Here is a 25,272-nt window from a genome sequence, read left to right as displayed (position 1 = left end):
GAGTCTTTACTGAAGTCTAATTGACAATTAAAAAGTGTGTATCTTTAAGGTGTATAATGATGATTTGATCTACATGCACATTGTGAAATATTCGCCACAATTAAGCTGACACCTCCATCACCTCCCGTAGTTACCGTTTCTCTCCTTCGTGTGCGTGTGCGGTGCAGTCAATGTGTATTCATCGTCATCCCATATGTGCAAGCGCTGTGTTTGTGCTGGCAGCAGAAAGTGAGGACGGCAGGATAGAAAGAAGGGAGGACAGCTTGAGATGGAACCACCTGGCTCTTTCCTGGTCTCCTAAAGCTGACAGGTTGCTGGGAGGACTATTAAACAGATAATTAGACAAACAATTCATTACACGGATCGTAAATACAGCAACAGAAAGAACTGGGTATTATGAGAAAGAAGGAAAAGCGGAGCTGGTCTAAGCTGAGGATTGGGGAGGTACACTTGCTGAGTGTAAGAACCGCAGAAAACAGGCGTAGCTCGTTGTTCGTTGACAAGCAGCGAATCTCAGACATAAATTATTCCTAATTTAGCCTGAGGGTCTAGGCCTGGAAGAGACCTGGAGTCCTGCAGGTGGTGACGATTTTCACTAGGAAGCTAACAGAACACAGCAGAATCAACAGGATACTCGAGGGTTCCGGGGGGCCTTGGTTAGCTGCCCAGTGACTTCCGTGAGAACCGGGGCTCTGAGGACGGTGAGGCTGCTGAGTGCACAGAGAGCCTGAGGAGGCCAGGGCTGGCGGACACGGCCCGAAGGAGTGAGGAGCAAGAAGAGGTGGACAATGAGCCCTGGAGCGACAGGCAGTGAGGTCACAGGAAGTGGAGGCAGCTCCAGGGGGCAGGACGTGGGGCCGGGGGCCTGCAGCGAGGCCTCGACCTGCACAGGAAGCAAAGGGCATCACCAAGGAGCAGGCAGGGAGATTATTTTTCATGTTGGTCATAATGAGGAAATTAAGTATCAGTTACATAAACCTTGCTGGGGCTTTTATCCTGTTTGGAGCTTCTCTGACAAAATAATCTGGCTTTCTGGGTGGTATTTGTGAGGGCCAAGAACCAGAGAAGGAAGATGGGAGCGTGGGGAATTGCTCTGGGGCCTGTCTGCCTCGGCCCCTTTTGGGCGACGTGAGATATCTGCCTCGGATCCAAATCAGGAGAAAATAAATCCCCTTGCCTCCCCTCTCCTGATGAAACCGTCTATACGTGACTCTCGGTTGAGATAAATCTGCTTTGTGTTTTAATAAGACCAAAGGTTGAGGGACGGGCAATAGGTAAGAAGTTGTTGGAGATCATATTGATAATTCATCCTGTCTAGACTGAAAAAGGAAAATGATGAAAGAAGGCCAAACAACCCTAAAAACCCCGACCCTACTAGGGCAAGTGGGGGAGTGGAACGCACTGAGAAGTTAAAATGAAGAGAGAATATACGTGAATATAAGCTTTTCTTTTCTTTTACCAGTTGTAAACAATGTGGTACGAGGGAAGATGGGAAGAGATATAAAAATAACCAGCATTAAGCTAAAAGGGATAATTAGAGGAGCCAAAATAAGGGACGGCTGTTGCAAAGCATCCAGCTAACTTTAGGGACTAGCGTTTCCTTCCAGGAGGCTGGGGGCCTTAAATCTTTCAGGATTTAACAAGATCCTAAATGTATATGTCTTAAATACACACAAACACACACATTCTTTGCTTTTTCCTCGGAAGGAGGGAGACACTGGAAGATGTGTTCTTGGCTGTCATTTAGAGAATAGCTTCTAGTACATTTTATTTTCTGTTTAAAGGTCCGGAGAACAGTTGCCGAATAGAAATTGGTCCACAGAAATAACATGGCTTCCTGGAACTCAGGGGGAAGGAAACGGGCGGTTTCTTTAATTACTATGGTATTTGTGTTTGTGTGTTATAAATAAAGATAGCCTTCAGGCTAATGTCCTCAGGAGGGAAGGTGAACCTGGAAATGAATGAATTTGGAATGTATACGGTTGTGTTGAATTTGCTAGGTTAAGTAAGAAAATAATGCTCTCTGTTTTCAATATCCTGGCTACATCAGAGAGTGGTTAGAAATTGTTCTCTGATATTTAATCTGTTTAAATTCAAGGGCATTCTTATTTACATATGCAGAGCTAATGACTTTAACGTAGGCAAGAAAGCTCATTTACAACAAAGATGTGATTGGGGTGGCAAGAGGAGTGTCAATAGGGCCTTAATTAATTGATTTGCTAATTATTCTTTTCTGCTGGGTGTTACGGTGCTTGTACTAACGAGGGGCAGGAACGAGAATGTGCAAGCTATTTTAACTCAGCAGTAGTAGCCACAGCTTCTGGCCATTTTAAGATATTTTGGGATCCTTCCCCCCTTCTTTTATGCTGAAGTTGTGGACTTCATAAAATTGGAGAACTAAATACAGTGTGTACACTTATTTATCAGCTATGAGATCTAGCCCAAGTCTGGGCTTAAGAGGTGTTTAGTGAAGTTGGAAATAGATGAAAGATTTGAATTTAAATAAAAATTAAAACTGTGTTCCATAGCTGTGTCATGTATTTATTTCTTCAGGCTTCTTAAAGACTCTGACTGGTAATAGATACTTCCATGCTCGTTGCTGTAGGAAGTTCAGCTTCTCTGTAGGCCTACATTTTTTGCATTTCTTTGAAAGTCGTGATGCTGAAGAAATTCAAAAATCCCCAGGAGATTCTGTGCAAACGCAATCTCGTTTTTACGTCGATGTGTTCACTTCTCCTGTCTCCTTGACCTGAACCCTTCACTCCATCCCCTTTGTGAGTCCTGTATAGTTTCTTCCTTGGGCACGCTCATTCCCAGCACCCAGCTTTTGCTTAGGCTGTGCCTCTGGCCTAGAATGCTCTCCGCCCTTGGCACATCCTCTCTCCATCTCACTTTTGTCCTGTCTCCCCGGTGATTAGGAGGAGATGGGGATTTGTGGGACCGGCTGACATCTCTTAAGCATAAATCATGCTTTAGGTGCTGTACTGACAATTTGCATGCATTGATTAGTAATCCCTTCACCTTACAGATGGGGACCAGGCTTGGAGGCTGCCAGTGGGCTCACAAGTTATAAGTAGTATAAAGCCAGAACATGAATCTGGGTCTTTTTCTGGTCATTTCAGGACTTAATCTCAGAGTGCCTTGAACTGCTAAGGCTTTATTTCCCTAACCAGATAGTCAGCTGCCAGAAGGCAAGGACTTTATTTTTACTCTCCATGAGAGCAGGCCCTCAATAGTTACAGTTTTCTGCTGAAATAAAAAATAAAATGTAAAATGTTACAAAATTTCATAAATAGGTTAAACATTGGAAGAAAGAAACAAATCCTAGGAGATTCGTTTCTCAAAATCACGACATGGACTCCACAAGCCACCGTGGTTCCTGGGAGCCCGTGGCGCCCGCACAGGCCTCTGGAAATGCATGGTGCTTTTCTTAGGTCGTCAAGATACTGGAGATATTCTTGCTCTTAGTGGGTGGTAGACAAGGACCTCAAGTGTCCTGAAGAACGTGGGACAGTCCCTCCAAACTGCCAGGCCCTAAGTACCAACAGCACCCCTGCCGAAAAGCAGCAGCTGGCTCAGCAGCCTAGTGACAGAAAACGTTACCCAGAAGCTGGATTAAGTGCCGACCTAGCTCCGTTTTTTTCTAGCTGTGTGGCTCCCATGATGTCAATAAGTGCCCTCTGCTCCTGGCACATGGTTGGTGCCCAGTGATGTCAGCTCTTACCCCCGGCCTCTGGAAAGTGTCCTCGATGGCAAGATATGATCTTTGGGGAGAGAAAGAACTTCCTAGACTCATAGTAACAGTGTAAGAATCAAAGTGTCTTCTAAACCAGAGCTTCTCTGACCTTGATGTGCTTACAGATCTCCTGGAAATGTTCTTAAGACGCAGATTGTGATTCAGGACAGTCTGTATTTCTGACAAGCTCTTGACACTGCGGCCGTTGTCTGTGGACTCAGGTTGAGCGGTCAGAGCTCACTTAATAAATCAAACAATCAAGCGCTTACTGCATGTATATTGACACCTTAAATTATAGAGATGGAGGTAACGGAGGCTGGATCGAACGAGTAGAGAATTTGGTTTCCTCACAGAAGGAACTTCCATCTGCTTTGTCACTTTTATCCGAGAGAAGGAGAGAGAGAGAACATTTTCTGTGCATCACTGTATTTCTCTGGCGGAAAAGTCACAGAAATATTTCCTACGTGTATTTCCCCACTAAGGAAAAAAAAAGGGCCATTTTTTGAGTTTCCAAATAATTTTAGAGGAGATATTGTAACTAAATAAAGGGAAAACTTGGCCGCTGTTCTTGGAGACAGGGTGCCAGCCTCACACATCTCAGAAGTAGTGTCAGCTGTGTGTGTGTTTCTGTGTGTGTGCTGTTGCGGATGTGGATGCGTGAGCTGGGAAGCATGTCAAGTCTTTGCTGGGCAATTGCTTCCTTCAATATCACTGGAGAAGGGAGATCTAATATTCTACCATGTGTCCCCCGGAAGATTAAAGCTCTGAGTGAAGGGGCAGGCCTCCACTGGGAACTTTGCATATTGTAGTGGAAGTTATTTGAATATAGTCATTGAGAGAAGAGACTAGTCATTACCCACTTAGAATCCTTCCCGGCTGCAGCCTGGCGTTGTACGGAAGCCAAAGCAATTGGCTCTGCATTTGGCCAGCTGATTTAGCAAGAAATCTTGCAAATTATGCAGTCCTTACAGATGGTGCTGTTGGGTTTGCTAGAATGTTTTAAAACACTGACACACTTGACCATGAACTGAATTTCCAGCCTCTTAGAGCTACTTCCAGCCAATCTTAGACTGTCTCCACAGGCAGCTGGCGATCGGGAGCAGACCTTTCCCGCAACCTTATGATAAACGATTTCCTTTAGAAACCACTTGTATAATAAAATAACTTGGTGGTGGACTTGGCCAAGGGGAACTCCTGGCACTCTCTGGTATCTTTGCTTATCTCTGAGTCACATTTTAAAAAGCTTACCAGTTGACCTTCTGGTTCTCTGCCTGGAGGTCGAGGAGGAGCCAGGACCTCTGGGAGCTCTGGTGTGCAGCGTAAATCCCTGAGGAGCCCCAGGGTCTAAGCCTGAATGTGTAGGGAGAACCGTGGGAGGGCGTGGCTTTCTCCAGGCAGAGGTTCCTAACTTGCCTCTTAGAAGCTATCAGAAAGTTCCAGGTACCATGTCGTATTCATAGGCCCTAGTCTTGCTCAGATCATTGCAGCAGCGACTGTCCTGATCTTTGCTAGTGACTACTTGCTGGCATCTGGGATTCTATCTGAATAGTCCCCTTTCATCCACCTCCCCCAGTGCCCTTTGGTGGTGCTTATTTTGGTTTTACGTAAGCAGCATGTCTGGACGCATGAATGAGGCAGATAAATCCCCCAGGGTCACTGAACTGCCCTTCGTCTATTTTTAGCATGCCATGAATCTACCAGAGCCCACAGCATAACTCACTCACTCTCACAGTGAGCAAGCCTGAGTTTTTTAGCCTTTCCCTGAGGCATTTGGTGGAGGCTAAGCTTAAAGGCACCTGATTCAATCATAGATTATTCAAGATATGTCATACTTAGGCTTCTGTAATCATCACATTGCCACTGTCAACCACACGTTCAGCTCTGGCTCCCAATTTTGTGTTGGAAGCTGCACAAAGTCTCCTGTGTCCTGTGTGTGTGTGGCTCCCGCAATGGAGAAACAGCCACAAGAAAGTATCTAGTACACTCTAAGGGACTGATGATGGGCAATTTGCTCTCTCAGTCAAGGAGTCTTTCTTAAGAGAACCCTTGGCTTGTAGCCTGAGCTGTTGACCTTTGTCTACCTTCCATCCGTTCCATCCCTAGGGACCCTCCATAAGATGAGGACAGTGTGTCTTATTTACCACCATAGTTTCACAAGCGGCCTTAAGCTTTTCCTAATAGATGAGTCAGAGGGAGGCATTCATTCATTTGTTGATTGACTGATTGATTCATTCAACAAACATTAATTGATGAACACCTATATTCTAGCTTGGAACCCTGGCATGGGGTTTCCTCAGCTTTTGATAGGAATATGTGCCTATCACCCACCATTTTGGCACAAGAGCTCCCCCATACCTCCTCTGCTTCTTGGGAGCGTCCTCCTCTAAGGTGTCTCGCTCTGTGCTCCTTGCCAGATTTGCTCATTTACCTCTGCCGGGTCAACACTACTTCTGCCCGCAAAGTGGCTCCTCCAACTTCTGAATATCACTAGTTTCTATTAGTAATTGTTTTCATTCAGGGTCGAACTGGAGGTGAAGGAGATAGTTGTCCTATGATGTAACCTGTGATGGCTTTGTGACATATCCGCTTGGCCAGGCTGAACTACAGCCCAGAGGACTTCCTTTCTACCATGTTTCTGGCCACGTGGGCTATGAGTGAGATGCTCTTGCAAAAACTGGAGGATGGAAGGAAGCAGCAGCTGTTTTGTAGCATATACACACCTTCTCCAAGTTGTTCAACCAGCCACCAATCCAGGTGCCGCTGTGAAGGGATTTTGCAGATGTAGTTAAAAGTCCTAATCAGTCGACTTGAATCAAAAGGGAGACTATTCCAAGTGACTTAGTCAGTGGAAAGCTGGAGGGAGCTTTTAAAAAGAGGGTATAGACCCTGCCTGAGGTCAGAGAGTACAAGTCACCAGCAGAGCAGAAGGAGTTTAGAACCCCTTTCTACACCTGGGACAACGCTCTGTTGCTCCTGCTGCTCTGCTGCCCTGCCTCGCGGGTGAGAAGCAGCAGCAGACCTGTAACTGCTTTCCTTCGCAGCTGTTTCTTCCTTCGTTTCACTGACTCTTGGGCTAAGTGTGTGCATTCAGCTCCAGGACCAAGCCCTGGCTTCTGCAGACTACGTGCATCCACCAGCTCGTCCTTGTGGCCTCCCAGCCTGCTGGTCCTCTCCCCTTCGTGACTGCCTGCCCTGTGGAGGTCAGGTCTGCGTAGCCAGCTCTTGCAACCGTGTAGGACAATCCCGGGGAATAAATAAGTGGAGAGAGAGAAAAACCCTCCTACTGGTTTCTGCTTCTCTGGTTGAACCCTGACTGATACACACACTAAAGAGCAACTGTTTGCCCTTCAGGTCATGAAGTTGGGCATCAGCATTCATTCATTTGTCCACAACGGTGCCAGGGTTGGCAACACAGCAGCAAATGAGGCAGATGGGGACCCTGGCCTTGGAGAGCCCAACTTCTAGCAGGAAAGCAGATGTTAAACAGTATTTACAAGGATAACAAGGTTAGCACAGAGCGGTTAGAGGTGTCACTGGGAGACCCTCGCTGGTCCGAGGTCAGAGAAGGGAAGTGAGGGCCTGAGAGACAGTGAGAGAGCATGACCGAGAACGAGAGCAGTTTGAGCACTTCTTCAGAGAGTTGTTGGTTTTCACGGGGCAGAGGGATGAGGCTGGAGAGGTGGCCCACGGAGGGCCCTGCACGCCAACAGGACGGCGTCTGACTTCACCCCGAGGAGCAAACACTTTTATCTAAAAATCTCCCCGCTTTGGAGTGCTATGTTTCTTCTTTATTTTATGAGATCCCAATGGGTTCCTTTCGAGCCTGTAGGGATCCCGGGGTGTCGCCGTGTGTGCCCCCGCTCTGCTCTAGCTCTCTTCAGCGTTTTCCACAGTCCCCTTGTATAACCCAAGCTGCTCTTCTTACTGTGCTATTGTCACACTGGCTGCTGTTCTTCTGTTTTTAACCCCTTCTCCTGCCTTATGCTTTGAATTCTCACGGCACAGCTGTTGAGGGAAAAAGGAAGGAAACAAAACCTGAACTCTTCACACGAGTTTTCCTGACAATCCCCTCGTCTCATGTTGATTTTCTCTTCTATTAAGGCCATGGCAAAGGCTTCTGGAGGGCGGGCAGTTCACCTGGCCTCAGGATTCCCGCCCTTCTGTCACCACCTGGGTCGCGGGAGCTCAGCCCTTTCCAAGGCTGTTGACCCTCCACACCTCCCGAGCACCCTGACACTCTAAGGATTTTCCTAAGTAATTGAGCCACATGCCATCCTTCAAAAGTGGGGCAGTAAATACCATCAATCTCACGGCCTAGAGAGATGAGAAAGTGGAGAAGCCAGACGGCACGTGACAATACCAGTCACAGTCCGAGTGAGGCTGAGCAGAGGGAGCATCCATTCGCTTCTTGTCTTCCTTGCTTTTGCTCATTCTTCAGCATCCTCTGTTCAGGTCTACCCTGCAGCTGTCTGGGAAAGCAGCTAGGTGTCGAGGGGCGAGCCAAATTTTAAAGAGATTTGAGTTGAAAGTCTGGTCCCACCACAACCTGTTGCTTTATCTGTAAAATGGGGAGAATATTACCTGTCAAATGGCTCTTGCAAACCAACTAGTTCAGTGCCAGGAACGTAGATGGGGCTCAGTGAATTTTGGGTATTAAGCATTACGATCTTGAACAAAGTGGCTTTTCTAGAGGCACAGGGAGAGGATTTCACTCCACAGAGGTTTACTCAACAGTTGTCTTACCCTCTGTACCCATTTTTATACAAGGAGTAAGAAGCATCATTTGCTCTAAGAGCAGTACCTGATCTCTCAAGGTCCAAGTCAGGGGTGGTGACAGACGATCAGGTTCATGGCTGTGAGGACACTGGCAGAACTCGCCCAGACGCTGTGCAGTATAGACATACATCCAATCATCATGTTGTGCACCTTGCATACAACGTCATATGTCAATTCGAGCTCAATACAACTAGAAAAAAGAAGCTATCCTCGCTGTAAAATAATAGTGAATCGGAGTGAAAAGGTTTTGGAAGGACTGAGTGGTGATGGCTGCCCAACATCGTGAATGTAATTAATGCCACTGAATTGTACACTTAAAAATGGTTAAAATGGTAAATTTTATGTCTATTTTACCACAATAAAAAAACCCTGCAAAAACGTGAACTGGAGAGAGGCCTACTGGCTGTCTGACTCACTCCTCCCCTGCCAAATGTAGGCTAGCTCAGCAACAACGTGACCCACTTACGACCCGAGCCGTTCAGGGACTCTCGTTGCTAAATGACTCCAGAATGTGAGTCAGGAGGGTCCATATCTAAACTCCTCCTCTTACAGATGGGGGGTGGAGACCCTGAGAGTGTGACAGAGCACCCAGCCCCTGAGAACCAGGCCACTGCTCTGTGCTAGCCGTGCTGACTCTCGGGGCCTCTAGAGCAAGCCAGGCCTCTGGTGCACAGGCGAGGCCTCTGTCTTCCATCCTTTCTCCAGATGTCTGGTCCTTGTCTCTAAGGATCCAGGTGCTCAGAGTTCTCAAGTTGTATAAGCCAGGACGAGGGCCCTGGGCTTCAGTCCTGGACGGTCCTCTCACAGCTGAGCGAGTATGGGCAGTGAGTGATGTCTATGACCTATAGCTTCTTCCTGCTGTCTGAACTTCCTCACCAACCCACACACAGGCCATGCTCTTTCTCTTGTTAGGGCCTTTGTACATGCCGTTCGCTCTGCTGTGAACACCATTTTCCACTTTAATTCCTGTGCGTCCTCAGGTTTCAGGGCAAACACCACTTTATCCAGAAAGCTTTCCTGTCCTCCAGTCTGTGTCACCTCAGCCTGTTGTGTGATTTCTTAGTGACCTACACTTCTTTGTGACACTCATCACACTTGTAATGACTTGTATTATGACTGAGTTCCGTGCAGGGGGCAGGGTCGCGGTCTGTCCATTGTTTCTCAAGAGCTTAGCACAGGGTGTGGCACATTTGTGCACATTATAGACAAAAACATTAGAAATAAGAACATCAACCCTGTCTTCTCACGAGGGGAGAATGAAGGTGGCGCTCCACCTTGCCTGTATTAAAGGCAGGAGTTGTACAGGAAGTGGGGCAGACATTGCCCCCCGTTCACAGAGACAGGCCCAGGCACCAGTTGATATCGGAAGGAAACGTAAGACGCGCAGGTGGGGGAGCTGAGCTGACCGCCCACCCCTGCATTGCCCGGCAAGAGTAAACAGCAAATCAGCAGCGCCGGGGCGCACGTTAGACACAAGGAATGCTTTCTGGGACGATATTAAGGATTGTTAAAAATGGGTCGGATTATAGAGGAAGCCTTCCCTAGAGGCTTCCGGAACCAGGCCAGAGTCCCATTTCAGCTGGTTATTTTAGGCCTACCACAGGCAGCAGCCTAGACGAGACATCCTCTCAGGGTCCAATGGTTCCGTTCCTCTGACCCGTAATGAAGCTGTAGACACTGCTGTTGCCAACACACGTGCAAGCCCACGCAAACGGGAGAGGCTTCTCGCCAGTCCCGTGGCTGTAAATGCTGCTAGTTCCTTCTCTGCTGAACATTCTGAATTCACCTTTTGTTTGGGAAATGACCTCAGTCTGTAGGCACGGCAAAGCTCTTTCTGTGAAGAACTGGTTCCGTGTTTCAAAGTGAGGACTTCACTGCAAACCAGTTTAACTCTTATATTGCCACTCACCTGGAACAGGTGGGAATATGAACCAGGCCAGGGGATTAAAAGATAACCTGCTGCTCCAATTTCCAGGACACAAAGAAAGCAATCTGGACATGGCTGTGTGTCTTATCCAGGGACAGGGGACACATCTTGGTCTCAAAGTGATGGAAGGGAATGGTCTTGAATATGCAAATGAATCTAATTTAATTAACTTTTATGATCACAGCTCCTTTGAGATAACCATGGGAGCCAATTAGATTCCATTAAAATTCAATCATTTCCCTAAGCTTCAATGAGACACCCTTGTCTTCTCTAAGAAAAAACAAAAAGTGTGAAAAGATCTAATCAGAAACAACAAAGAAGAGTAAGTTGTCTGCTGTGGCTGCTGTGGTCTCAGCAGAAGCTGCTTACACTGTCATCTGCTCTAGTTTCTCATCCAGAGCCTGGCGCTGCAAGCTGCATTGTGAGGTCATTCTAGGTCAGTCGTGGCACTGCTGCCCAGAACTGATTGTAAACGAGCTCTGAGAGGTAAAGGCGATATTTCATACTTTAGGGGCAAAAACTCGAGCCTCATGAGGGTGAGGGCGGAATGCCTGGACCTCAGGCCCGAGACGAAGAGATGCAGAGGGACTTGTGCCCCTGAGCCTTGGCTGCCCAATTTTATATTTTGTCCTTTTTCTTCCCCCTGAGTACAAACGTAACACATACTTATTGTGAAAAATGGAAGAACACAGAACAGCTAAAAGATGCTGTCCATATCTAGAAAGAGCTTGAGGGGCTCTCTCCTGCGGTTCTGTCGCCCTCTTTCCCCCGCGCTAAGCGAACTGTAGAGGACTTCGTGCGTCTGGGGAAGGATAGGAGGGGGTGGGGGGGGCATAATGAGTGGTTGGAGTGAGGGTGTCATATTCCAGATCCTCCCTTCCTTTTCAATCTGTGTCCCATGCCACTCCCCTCTCTTGTCTCTAACACTGTGCAATTACATAGCTGCCAATGGTTTTTGAATCCTGGCCCCTAAACCTTCTCCATGGTTAGAAAAATGTATGGTGGGTCCACCAATTGTTTGATCCGCCCTGAAAGAGCCTTGATACGGGTTCAGCAAAGTGTGCGATTGGGTTTCTGGGAGCTGTGTTGCCTGCCAGTTCTGGAAACATTTAATGTCATGTAATGACAATATCACAATTAATTTTAGCATGAACTTGGGAGATATTTCTACTTCTTCACATAGGCAAGCTATGTCTAAAACACATAGAAGCTCAGAGTAAGTCACAGTGCCCAGCATTATGCGATTATACAATTGTGCAGCCTATTACTCGAGAGGTAGAGTCAGAGTTGCTGTAGCAGGTTTATTAATTGAGCAGATTTGGGAACTCAGATTTTGTATTTCTCTTAGTTAGACTTTTAAAATAATAAAGTACTTACATTCCAACCAAATACACAATTATAAAATAATTAGAAAGAAAAACGATGATAATGTGGAAAACAGACACTTCTGTGGTTATAAGAGAAAGAAGAAATAAAGGTAATAAAAAACAATTAAAACTACCTCTTTTGTTTTTTCACCAATAGTTTCATCTGTCTTTGTTTTCAAGACCTTTAGCTTAACTGGGTCTCACAATTCTTTCCTCTGCGACCTTCTAGTGCAGGTTGAATCGTTTTGTGCCTGGGCTGCTATGATTTCAACAGCTAACGTCTACTGAACACCGCCACATGCCAGGCACTGCATGCTGAAGCACGTTCCAGCTTATTTTAACCCTTACATCAATATTCTGAAGTTGATTGTACCTAATAGGCATTCTTTTCTCTTCTTGTTTGCTAACAGAACCCAATTTTGCTTGGAGTGTCAATGTATCCAGCTAACAACTTTCCCCGCCTCCATCACTGCTAAGGTGGCTCTGTGATCCAGTTCTAGCCAATGAGATGTAAGCAGAAGTCTGCTGGGTGATTCTGGGAAGATTTCTTCTTTTTGATAAATTGGGACACACATAGCTAGAGAAAAGCTCTCAGCCTGCCCCCGCTTCTTTCTGCCTTAGATATAAATGTGGTGTCTGGAGCTGCCTTCAGTATAAATGTGATGAAACTGCAGCAGCCATGTTGGAAACACAAGGCAATGATCCAACAAGCTAAGGAAGGCAGAGTGAAAGGTAGAAAGAACCTGGGATGCTGAAGGCATCAGTGAATAGCTAAACCATTCCCAGCAACTGCCTAACGCTGTACTTCCAGTGATGCGAGAAAAAGAAACAATTTTTAAGCTATTGCTAGGTGGACATTCAGTTATTTGCAGCTGAACACTTTCCTAATCCCATTTTTCAGATAAGGAAAACTGAAAGGCTAAGTAACTTGCCAAGCTTATAGAATCTCTCAGAGGTGGTATAGGGATTTTAATTCACATATTCTGACTCGAGAACCTAGAGCTTACCCTCTTAGACATGATTCTATACCACATCCCCATTGTGCTAGGTTGCGAGGTCTACTCATGGACTTTTCAGGAAACTAGAGCTTCATCTTGAGCCTCCCTCTGACTTCTCTTCCCAGAGATGCTAGGGTGATATATCTAAAACCAGATCTAACCATCTCACTTTCCTGCTTGAAATCCTCAACAGTGTTTCTTCCCCTACAGCAGGGTTGTAACCTCAACTGTCTTTAGAGTCATATAGGTAACATAATTGGCAGAGGCAAGTCGATTATAAGAAAATCAATTGTGTTGGTGTTATCTACTGCTGTGTAGGAAACTGTGCCCAAACTTAGCAGCTGAAAACAACAAACTCTATTTCTTACACAATTTCTGGGGGTCATGAATCTGGGAACAGCTTGGCTGAGTGCTTCTGGCTCAGGTCTTTCATAAGTTGCAGTCAAGATGTTGATGGGGACTTCAGTCATCTGAATACTTGACTGGAGCTGGAGAACCCACCTGAAGAAGCCTGACTCACATGGCTGGCGGCTGAAAGCATCACATCCTCACCATATGTGCCTCTCCTCACAACATGCTAGCAGATTTCCTCCAGAGCAAGTGGTCCAAAAGAGGCAGAGTCACAGTGTCTTATGACCCAGCCTTTTATGACCCAGACATATCATCACTTCTGTCCTATTCTTTTGGTCCCACATATCAAATCTGATACAGTGTGGGAGGGGACTACACAAGGGTGTGGACACCAGGAAGCAAGGATCACTGGGGCTCATCTTGGAGGCTGATGACCCTCAGGTAGCTATGGGACAAAAAAGTGATTTTTACTTTGTAGTGTCAGCCAATCGTTGCTGTGGTGGGACACGGGTCCTGTGTTGCTGGATGTTTCCATTTCCCAAATAGAGCCAGAAATATGGATTTCTAAGTTAAATCTCAAGATAGTAAATTTTGGCTCAGAATTTTAAAAAATCCTGTGTGGGCCAAACAAAATACAAATGCAATCCAGATATATCCTGTGAGCTGCCAGTTTGCAACCTCTTTGGCCCACAGCACGGAAGGCAGATGTAGGTCTAAATCCAGTCCACGTGGCTGGCTAGAGTGACGCTTCCAGGAGGATTCTGAAGACGAGTCCAGGCTTCACCAGGGATGTGTGCCATGATAATTCAGTTGTGTCTGCTATGGATGAAGGTGGGGAGAGTGATGACATGTGTGTCTCAGATTGACACACATGGCCATATAATTTATTGCTCAAACTAAGATGCTTTTGAGAGTAAAAGAGGGTGCTGTAATAATTACACTAACGTGGTGACCATACACTGGGACTGGCTCAGGCAAACCAAGATGTACAGTCACCCCTCTCATAGCCTTTCACGAAGTCTCTCCAGTGTTCTCTCTCATTCTCCATCTCTATTCAGTGGGGCCACCCCAGAGGCTCCCTGTTCTCAGAGCACATGCGCATTTCTGACCCTGCTGCCTGCACTCCTGCTGGGCCCTGATTGTCCTGTTTTCTCCTTATCCCTACTCCCCTGTTTCCTCTTGGACTTCAACTTCTTCAAGTCCTAGCAAAACTGTTGTTACCAAACCCATGTTTGTTTCTGCTCACTGCCCGGAGAGCTAAACACTGAGACAACGGGATGGCAGCAGAGAGAGAGTTTAATCACAAGGCAGCCATGCAAGGAAGCAAGAGCATGAGTCTCAAATCCTCTTCCCTGAAAATAGAGACTCAGGGATATTTATGGGATGGAGGGCAAGGTGGTCTGAAACGTGGAGATAGGTGATTGGAGGTGAGGAGAGGTGAAATAATTGATGATCTGTGCAAGCGTAGTCAGACTCCATGCCTCTTCATAGGACCCATATTCACAAAATGGTGGCATGAGCATGATCTGAGGGTGGGGTTTTTAGACTCTTGATGTCAAAAGGTCACTTATTGGACATCTGCATGGGGCCAGTTGATGAGTTGGTGGTCTCAACTGGCCTGAAGTGGACAAGGAGTTCTAATTCCTGAAAAACAGTGCAAACACTCCTTACCATGGTGACCCAGTTTCCAAGGAGATGTTATCTATAGGAGCCTAGTGGGAGTCAGATAGCATATTGCTTAAGCAGCATGGTTAACAATGGGTGGGGGAACAACTCATAGCTATAATCAGTAATTGCAAAAAGGAAAAAAAACTTTAGTTCCTAGCTACTTCATCATCAATGGCTAACAGTTTGCCAGTTTCAGCCCCTCTATTGTTTGGTCATTCCTCATTCTTGAGGGATTTGGGGTGACGACTGACCTAGCTACTTCCTGCTGAATTGGGATGTAGATCTGGGTTAGAGGAATGAAACTATTTAGCACTCATTTGGAAATATTCTCTTGTTCCTGGCTCCAGGTTGACATTTTTGTATTATTAAAATTTCATACCTTACTCAACAGTTTTGGAACAACATCTAAAGGCACGTTTTATAATTAAGTATCCAACCAGAAGGATAAGAAGTATAGACATCCCAAATTTTAACAATCCCTGAGAATAGATCTAATCCCAGTGGGGCCTCCATCTCATCTCCAGGTGAGGCAGACATCTGGTCTTAGTTCCTAATAGTCTTCTGTTCCACTGGCTGTGCATCAGAGACCAGAGCAATGCCCTACACCCTGATCTTTCAGTTGTCATTGATGATGTCTATCAGCATAGACTCTCTTTCTGGGGGTCATCACATTCCTAAGGAACTCAAAAGAACAAAGTTATCAACTTATAGCAGCTGGGAGGGGCCATAAAATCTACAGAGCATGTCTGGGTTAGTTAATCAGAGGTCATTCAAAGTTACAATATGGTTTCTTTTCTACAATATGTCTTCCCTTATGTCAACATTTTATTGAGCCAGTATCACTGTCTTGTTTTTTTATTCTGTTGCTTTCACTTCCTCCCCTCCATTCCAGGTTAATCGCTCCTTCAACAGGGTTTTGTAGCACTTTATACATATCTTTAATGCAGTATTTTTCACAGCAACCCACACAAGGGGTCATCTATTCCTCATTTAGGCCTCTCATGCCCATCTTAGTGTCTGGTACAAAGTAGGTGGTTAATAATCATTTATTGAAATTTTATGTTGAATCTCACTTCTGCTCTTTTTCTTTAACACCCTCTGCGGGAGATGATAATGAAAGGTACAAATGCCAAGTAGGCAACAAGAGGGAGTAGTATAGGAACAGAGAAAATCCACCAAAGGGATAACTGCTTCCTGAATTACTGACCATTAACCTAAATAGTGTTCACAGTAATTTCAAATTCTTCTCTTCCTTTTCACTTCCCAGGGAACACAAGCTGTTTTCATCGAGAAAGAGCTTCTATGTTCACTGTAAGAATAAGTCCTGTGGTCATTACTGCAGAGACCACGAGTCCTTGGGTACGTATGTGCTTTATAAAAGCTGTCTCTCACAAGGTCATGACTAAGCAGAGAAAATAAGTCCCAGGCACACACCGGACACGTAGGAGGATTTATCCTCTTGTGTACACATCTAACAGCCACTAATACTCATGTGCATTGTCTATAAACTTTGGGGGAAAAATAGAAGCTGATGGAGAGCAATGCTCTCTATAAATTCTCATGAATGAGATCAAACGACAGGGTGCTAAAGGAGTAGTCCTGTGGGACTGAGATGTGTTTTCACTGGAGAGGGGTAGAGTTAATGGTAGAACACGATCAAATCTAATAAATTGTTATTAATTTTAATCCTAAAGTCTGAGATGGGGGACAGCCAAGGATAATCACGTGGTACCTTTTCTTTGGTGGGCTTTCATCTGGTCTCCTTCTAAGTTAGAAGACCTAGAAATGGGGACCCTGTGCTGGCTCTGTCCTTGGCAGTGTGATTTGCGGTCCTAACTTCTCTCTGAACTGTCTTCCTGTGTTAGATGGGGCCACTCCTAACACTTATTTCACAAGGTCAAATGGAGCAGGCATGTGAAAGGACTTTGTAGACTGGAGTGAAGTCTACGAAAGGTAGTTGGGACTATTATTCAGCTAATTGGCAGGAGTGGTGATGAAAACCATACCTAAGCCGCCCCTAGGCCTCCTGGGGCTGAAACCTTGGTTTATCCTTTGAAGCAAGGATACTAAAACTACCCAAAAAAGCATGAATGCTTAAATTAGTCTGGGACAGGTTGGGTTTGCTGGAGAGGGTTGGTCCCAACCTCACAGGCTTTAAGCCTGAGGATGGCAGTCGGTTTGTTCTTTTATCACCCACCTTGGAAAGGGCGAGTCTAAATCTGAACACTCCTTCCTGTGTTTAAGCCATTTCTGCCGAGTCCCATAGCACTGATTACAGTTCTCACACTCCGCACCTGGCTGTTTCATTCTTGGCTCACCTCTAGACTCTAATATCCTGCAGAAAACACTGAGGCTTTCACAGTTGCCCATCTCTTAACCTTGTGCCTTGCTGCGCCCCATGTAAAAGCCAGGACTCAGCGTCTTTCCCGCCTCATTGTCCTGAACCTCTCTGGGAGCAAACACCTTGGCTCCCTTCAGATCTTCCAAAGAGAGGTTGACAGAGCTCCTCCGCAGTCCTGCGACCTTGGGTGGCTCCTTCAACTCCGCAAAGAGGGACAGTAAGAGCCAACGTGGGGGCCGTGTGAGCATGAGCCGTGATGGAAGGATGAGCACCTGGGACACACAACTGTCCAGGAAACAGAAGTGCTGTCGTCGGTTTTGATAAAATAACAGTAAAGGCCTTCAGAACAAGACGACCTTTGAAATGAGTCCGGAAAGATTAATTTGTACTTCAAGGTCAAGAGGCTGTCTGCCAACATTTGCCACGTGCTGAGTTAGAAGAAAAGCCTGTCCTAGAGGGAGGGACAAATGCCCGCACACAAAACCCTAAATAAGACCGTAGTAGATGGCGCCGCGTCAGTACAACGGAGCCCTAAAACAAGCTGGTCCTCCATGGACTGAGCCCTCCCATGGGGACTTTTGTTTTAGTTGAGTAGCTATCTGAGCATCACTCTTTAGTATACTGAAAACAGCAGTACTTGACATCGTATCAAGACCATGAGTGTGACGAGATTGCCTCAGAATAACCAGCATCCTGTGAGCCAGCTGGTCTTAGACCAGGAGACTGCAAACAAAGTCAGGGTCTCTTTAGGGCGGGCCAGTACATACCGCCCTGTCACTCACCGGGGCTAGACTCTATTCTCGGAGTTTCATTTCTTAGTTAAAGACCTTGATATCTATTAAAATGGTGATATCCTTGCTGTCATCAATCACTGACACATTTGTATGCGTGCGTCTGGGTCCTGTTTGAAGACAAAGGCTTCCTGGGGGAGAATGCTCAGAGAGGAGCTGCTGGAGGACAGGGGCCCCGCAGGGAAGGAGAGAGCCGTGTCTGGAGGCTGGGAGACGGATGCGGAGCCTGCTGAGACTCTCCCGTCCAGAGAAGCGATGGGGCCGTCTTTGTCCTCAGTGCGGCTTTATCTTCTGAGTCCCTCCTCCTGCGTGCTGGCACTGGTTACATTGGGAGAGATGGAGCACAGATTTTTCCCTTGTTCTTCTATTTGTTCTTGGAGCCAGGAGAACAAGGAGGGAGGCCTCTCTTTGTTAGGAAAGTGGGGAGAACCTATACTTCTGGCTCATTTGTAATCCTTGCATTTTGATGTTGTAAACTGTCTCCAGGGCTTTTAAAATACTGAAAAAAAACAATGAAAAAGTAAGAAAGAACTTTTGGGGCCAGCCCCGTGGCATAGTGGTTAAGCTCATTGTGCTCTGCTTCTGTGGCCTGGCCTCACAGGTTTAGCTCCTGGGCGCAGACCTCCACCACTCATCAGCCATGCTGTGGCAGTGACGCACATACAAAGTGGAGGAAGACTGACACAGATGTTAGCTCAGGGCTAATTTTCCTCAGCAAAAAAAGAAAAAAAAAGTAATAAAGAACTTTTAATAGCCTAAGGTGGATATTATAGTTCTTCTAGTGGGAAAATTATGATGTAATGTTCAATCGTTCTTCTTCATGAAGACTTTTTTTTTGATGAAGCAGGAACTAACAAAGACTGAGTCAAGAAAAAAAAGCCATTGTTGAATAATATACGATGTTGAGGTTTCATGGGCTGTTGTGAATGGTTCAAAGAACTACAGATAAACTGATATGAAAACTGAAAGTAGATTTACTATGAAGTTTTATTAATGACAGTCTGAGATTACCTTTTGTATTTGCTCACTGGTGTATTGTTGGTCTTCCCACTACAATGGAAACCCTGCACGTGGCGGGGGGCACGGGCCATTTCTCTGTTTCCACTGTGTCTCCTGCTACCTTGCCCAGCCATTGGCATATTTGTGGAATGACAAGTTTCTGACCCAGCCTCATCCACTGGCTCAAAATTACTCTTTTCCTAAATTCACTTTATTATAAGCACTAAAATGAGGAATCTGAAGATGGTTTAAACAAAACAAAAGAAAACTCAATCCTGACCTAAAATCATTTATGATAAACACAAAAATATTCTTCAAAAGACACAAGTTAGTATGGCTCTATATTTTTAACATCTGTCATTTTAAATAAATTATTCAGCATTGTAAGATCACTTATAAGCGACGTCAGTCAGGCAGCGCTGCAGGCTGAGTCTTGAAGGATATTTTTGGAGGCCAGATTGGGAAAGCTCCACCTCTCATATGGCCCAGAAAGGACTGAAGCAATCTGGGCTCTCACCAGCTCCCTCTCTTCTGCCCGGAGGTAAGATTTGGTTAAGCTGCACGTTATTTGTGCTGCCCCCTCCAACACTGCTGGACATGGCAGAGGTAAGAGCTTGAACAGGAGCAGGGATGGAAGGGCCCCGCCCCCCAGCATTAGAGGAGTGAAATTAATGGCAATGAATCAAAGACCTCTGTGCTGACTGCCGAAGACTCGCCTTTATGTAGAAATCCTGGGGGCCTTTACATATTGAAATGAATCATTGTCGCCTGGCCTCTGTCACTTTTACTCTTCATTTGCTTGATGTATTTCATCTAAATTTGGAGGTATTAAGGATCACTGTTTCATCTCTTGTATTTATTGTCACACATTTATACTTTGGTTTTCCTGCAAACCTATGAAAATATGCTATTTAAAGACGTTAAAGGATGAGTAGCATCGTGCATTGCCAAAGCGTTTGATTCTACAGAAGCCTCTTAAAGTTTAGTAAGACAAAAGATTTGCTTTTTAAAAATTTTTAATTTTTTGTTTTTGTTGAGGAAGATTCACCCGGAGCTAACATCCTTGCCAATCTTCCTCTATTTTGTGTGTGGGTCGCTGCCACAGCATGGCCACTGCTGAGTGGTGTAGGTCCATGCCTGGGAACTGAACCTGGGCCAATGAAGCAGAGCACGCCAAACTTAACCACTAGGCCTGCATTTTTTTTAATCTCTAGATTAGGGTGACCAGCTTGTTCTGGTTTTCCAAGGTCTTTCCCGGTTTTAAAACGAACGGAATGTCCTGCATCCCAAGGACTCTTTCAGTCTTGGGCAAATGGAGAAGGTTGGTCCCCCATCCCTGGCCATGTTGTTGAGTGAACCTAGTCAGGATTTCTTGAAACTGGAGCATGCAATTGATTTGGAGTCCAGCGCTGCACTTTAAAGGATAATAAATCTCCACTGTGGCAAAGAACATAAGTCACTAGGCAATAGAAGCATACATGTCTTAAGGAATTGCCTTGTGCCTAGTTCTTTGAAGTGCTACCCTTTGGAACCACTCTGGGATTTAGACATTTGTGCCTCACTCTTTCTTGGTCCCGAGAACACGGGGTCAAGTTTTTCAGAAGCATTTGAAGTTGTTTAGAGAACTGTGAAGAATTTCACCAGGCTAAACAAATTATCCACGGGGTGAAGATCAATTGCAAAGGGGCTGGTGATGGCAGTGTCCTTATCAGAGGCAGCAGGATGCCTTTGACAGAATGCGTCTTTGCTACCAAACAATCTTCTATGAGAACCAGCTTTTCCCTCCATGCAAACGGGATTGATCTGTGTGTTGGAAAATGTTCCTGTCATTCCACTGCTGGGCTGGGATGTGAATGTTGAAGGAGGAAAGTGCTGGAAGCCATGATCGTCAGGGATTAAGGACATTGTGTCCATGGTTTGAGCAACCCTCTCCTGTACTGTACATGTTAATTCCTTGAACTTCTGAACTTGTCAGTCTGCTTTTCCAATCCCTTTTTTATGATTGACACCTAAGTGATTCCTGGAGAGTGGAGGTAGTGTGACAGAGCAGAAGGAGCAAGGGTTTAGTGTCAGATAGACTGGGTTTACAGCCCATCTCTGCCCAGTACTAACTATGAAATGTAGGCAAGTCTCTTGACTTCTTTGAGCCTCAGTTTATCATCTATGAAATAGGTACAATGATTCTTCTCATGATTGTCACAAGGACTAAACAGGATGACATGTGAAAGTGCTCAGTAGATACTGAAATTGTACTAAAAAGGACAAACAACTCACATACTGTGATGATATGTCGACTATCTCTGGGCACCTACATGTCAAAGCTGGTCTTAAAAGGCTGCTGGTTTGGTAAGTGTTGGTGGAGAAAGCACTTTAAACCAGGAGTCAGAGAGTATAGCATCTACTCCCGGCTCCACCCTTAACCACTCTTGGGCGTTCGTTTCCACTGAACTCAAGTGAGAAAATCGTGTGAAATGATTCCTGGAACCTATCATACTTCTAAAATTCCATGAATCGGTAAAGTCTGCAATATGTGAGTCTGAGGTGTGTCTGTATTCTACAGCAACTACAGTACCATGTATCACATTATATTCTACAGAAGACACCATCCTACATCCTTGACTTCTGCCTCAGGAAGGGTGGTTTCTTGCAGCCCTACATACCATTCAACATGAACTGTGTGACCTTTCCCCACTCTGCAGCCATAGCTGTTGGGACTAGGTGTGGAAACCTATTGCATAGTGGACCTGTTAGATTCTCCTGATGGGCATTTGGGATTAGAATATGGAAAGTCTAGTTAATAGTCAGTGATGCTGGACCTGGAAGGTCACCATGTAGGTCTTAGGAGGCTGAGGGTACCATTTTGTGGAAGCTGTGACGGATCATGTGAAAACGGGGAAGGAAGGAAATATGGGGGGGGAGGGGAAGAGGAGGGATGGGGGATGGGCAGGGGAGGGGAAGGGGGAGGAAAAGATGGAGAAAGTAACTTCTTTGGTCATTTTCTGTTCCAATCACCTACAGGCCTTGCTCTTCTTTCTACATTTGAGTTCTGTGAAAGTTCCCTGTATCCTGTTTTACCTAAAGCAGATTTGAGTGGCTTTTCTGTTTTTTGTGTCCAGCCCTAAGACATATGGTAACATAGACTGGGCATTGGTGGTGCAGGCTGGGAATTCTCCGACGGCAGGATTTTGTCTTGCTGCTTTTGGAACAAGCATTTGGCCCAGCACTCTGCACAAAGTCGGTGCTCAGTGAACTCATACTGAAATACCATGAAAATAATATGTTTGTATATGAAGAGTGTCATCGATGGCATTTATATAAAAAAGGTTGATTATAGTGGATGATTATGTTTCAGGAAGCGTTTCCCGGATCCTCCCAATTGGCCAAGAAGCATGATTGAGTGCTGTCTTCACTGTGTCTCCAGGACCTGATGAGGATCCAGCTCACTGTAGGCTTTATTTTAAAACGTCTGTTGAGCTGAATGGCCCAGGATTACTTTACATACTGTGGAGATATAAAAAGAGATATAATTTATAGTTGCTCTACATAAGCAGCTTGCAGTGTAGTTAGGAAGATACAATGAAAAAAATAAACCACAATCAACCAAATGTGATTTGCAATGGATTTCAAATAGCTGGGAGAACGGAGGGTCAGCAAGGTTAAATATGCTTAGAGGGGTTTTGTGGCAGAGCAGGGGGTTGAGTCGCTGCTGGAGAGCTGGGTGAGGGGAGGAGGTGGAAGGCTCAGCAGAGGCAAGGGGCTGTCCTGAGAGTTTTGCAGTATACACACTTACAATTTACTGCTTCACGTTGGGAAATGTGAGACAGAACGTCCAAGTATGAGAGGCAATAGGGCGTTATGGCTAACAATGCCGACTCTGGGGTTCGACTTTCTGGATCAAATCCCAGTTACACACCTCGCTCCCCCCGTTACCGGTTTTGTGATGTTGGGCAATTTACTCAACCTTCTGTGCCTCAGTTTCCTCATCTGTAAAACTGGGGGTGCTAATAGCATCCATTATGTAGGGGTATTGTGAGGATTAAAGGGGATACTGTTGCAAAGTTCCTAACGAATGTCTGGCACTTAGAGAGCCCTCGGTCAATGCAAGCTGTTGTGATCTGTAGTGGTAAGACTCAATTAAGAGAACTACCCCATTAATGTTGAACTGCCACAGCGAACAGCGAATCTCTTGGTCATTAAGGAGGGCAGTTACCGTTTGTGGAGCACTGGTAGGACTGGTTTACGGTACGAAGAGCATCGAATGTCTAGGACCCCCTGGAAGGTCTTGAGAGCCAGGGAGGAGCTGGACTGGGTGCATACCTGCTGGGCTCAGTTGTTTTCTCCTGAGCAGGGATGTGATGAGAGTGAGAAGGAGAGACAGGGGTAGGAGGTCCAGCAAGGAGCCGGGAGGGGGCTAGTGCCATAATTCAGGTGTTAGGTGACACAGGCCAGGGCCAGGGCTGTGGCTGTGAGATGGAAGTGTGGCGGAAACTATGAGAGACTCAGAGGAAGGTGTGCCCTTCTCATCACCTCTGCTGCCCCCGCCTTGGTCCAGGCCCATGTCCCCTCCTGCGAAGATTATTGCAACCTCCTCCAGACCACTCTGCTCTGCCCTTGCCTCCTGCAGTGCTGTCTCTGCAAAGCCACTCCTTTGTGTGACTGTCCAAAGCTCCTGCTTCCCTTGAGGACGAGCTGGACTCCTCCCTGGGACCTGTGGGGCTGCACCGCCGGGCTCCTTCCTCTGCTCCGTGCCTGCCTGTCCTCTCCATTCCAAGAGCTGTCGTCCTTGCTGTTCCTCAGACACTGCAGACCTGCTCCTGCCACAGGGGCCTGCCTGTGCTCTTCTTCCCCTGAGCACCTGCAGAGCAAATCCCTCCACCTCCTTTCGGTCTAAACTCAAATGTCACCTTGTTAGCGACATCTTCCTTGACCACCCTTCTCCATCTTGGTCTGCCCCGTCCCCTGTGCCTGCTTGGCTTTTCCTTGCCTTGTCCCCACCTGACCTGCTTTCTTCTTTACTGTTACATTGTCTAGTTTCCCCACCAGGGCGTTGGCTCTATGAGGCAGGTATTTTTGACCGTGTTGCTCGCTGATGCCTCCCGGGACCTAGAACAGTGAGGGCAGGAAGTGGGTGCTCAATAGAGACGTACTGAATGGCTGGCTGGATGAATGCAGTCAGACGGCCGTGTCAGGCACACCACTCGGGGCCCCTCAGGAGCGTGGGATTGAGACCCTTGTGGGAGTGAAAGTGGGCGCCATTACTAAGTAAGATGGAAGGACGGGCATCAGTGGGGACTGTGCCAGCAAAGGGGATGCGTGGTCACCCTGGAACTAGGGAGAGTCAGCAAGAGGTCATGGCTGGAGATTTGGGTGTCTCTTGCCAAGAGGGGCACAGGGAAGCCGCAAGGATGGGGTGTCTCGTCATTGGCTGAGGGAAGGCGAGAACGTCAAGGCCAGCTTCAGGAGCCTCCCATAGGCGGAGCAGGAGGAGAAAGAGGGGTCTGTGAGAGACTGAGAAGACCCGGACAGGAGAAGAGGCGCCGGGGTCCGGAGGTGCGGTCCCAGGAAGGAAGGGAAGCGGTGGGGCCTCCGGGCAGGGTGGCTACAAAGTAGGTCAGCTGGGACTCGGCAAGAAAAATGAGTCAGATGAGAGACTCAGTGGCTTTTTGATTTTGTAGCAAAATCTTCATCTATCTCAACAAAGTGCTAAAAGGCATTTAATTAAAGTCAATTAAAATTAATTTTCATTTGAGAGCGTTTTTCTGTTCCTGCCCTCATTATATTTTGAGGCACTTTGGGTGCTTTCAAAGACCGGCTCAGGAGGAGGGTTTGGTGCTCCAGCCTGAAGGTTCTCGTGCCTCTGCCGGGCCTGAGTCACTCAAAGGTCCTATATTTAGAGTGTCATTGACACAGAAAAAATCTGGGCCCCAATCGGAAGACTCAAAAGCAAAAGGGGAGACTTTTGTGATTTCTTTGGGGTCAGGAAGATCGAACATTGAGTTTCTGGGCTAGTACAGATAATATTGCCTGAAATTTGATTTTTCTTGGTAAACTGGAAATTTTGATGACTTAATTATCAGTTTAAACAGCTGATTTCCTCTCTGGCTTCTTACTTCCATGAGAGGAGGGTGTGTGTGTGTGTGCGGGGGGAAGCCAGCAAACAAACAAAACTCTCGTTCAAAACACATTGAAGTGATGGTGTTGACAAAGATGCTGAGGTGTACGGAACAATAAAGCTGTGGGTCAGCCGGTGGTCTGTCACATAATGGTGAGAAGTGAGCTAGGTCACCAATCATAACACTTTTGTCTATGCAGACATGT

Source organism: Equus caballus, chromosome 6 (genome assembly GCF_041296265.1).
Source record: "Equus caballus isolate H_3958 breed thoroughbred chromosome 6, TB-T2T, whole genome shotgun sequence".
NCBI lineage: Eukaryota > Metazoa > Chordata > Mammalia > Perissodactyla > Equidae > Equus > Equus caballus.
This window is presented reverse-complemented; position numbering follows the sequence as displayed.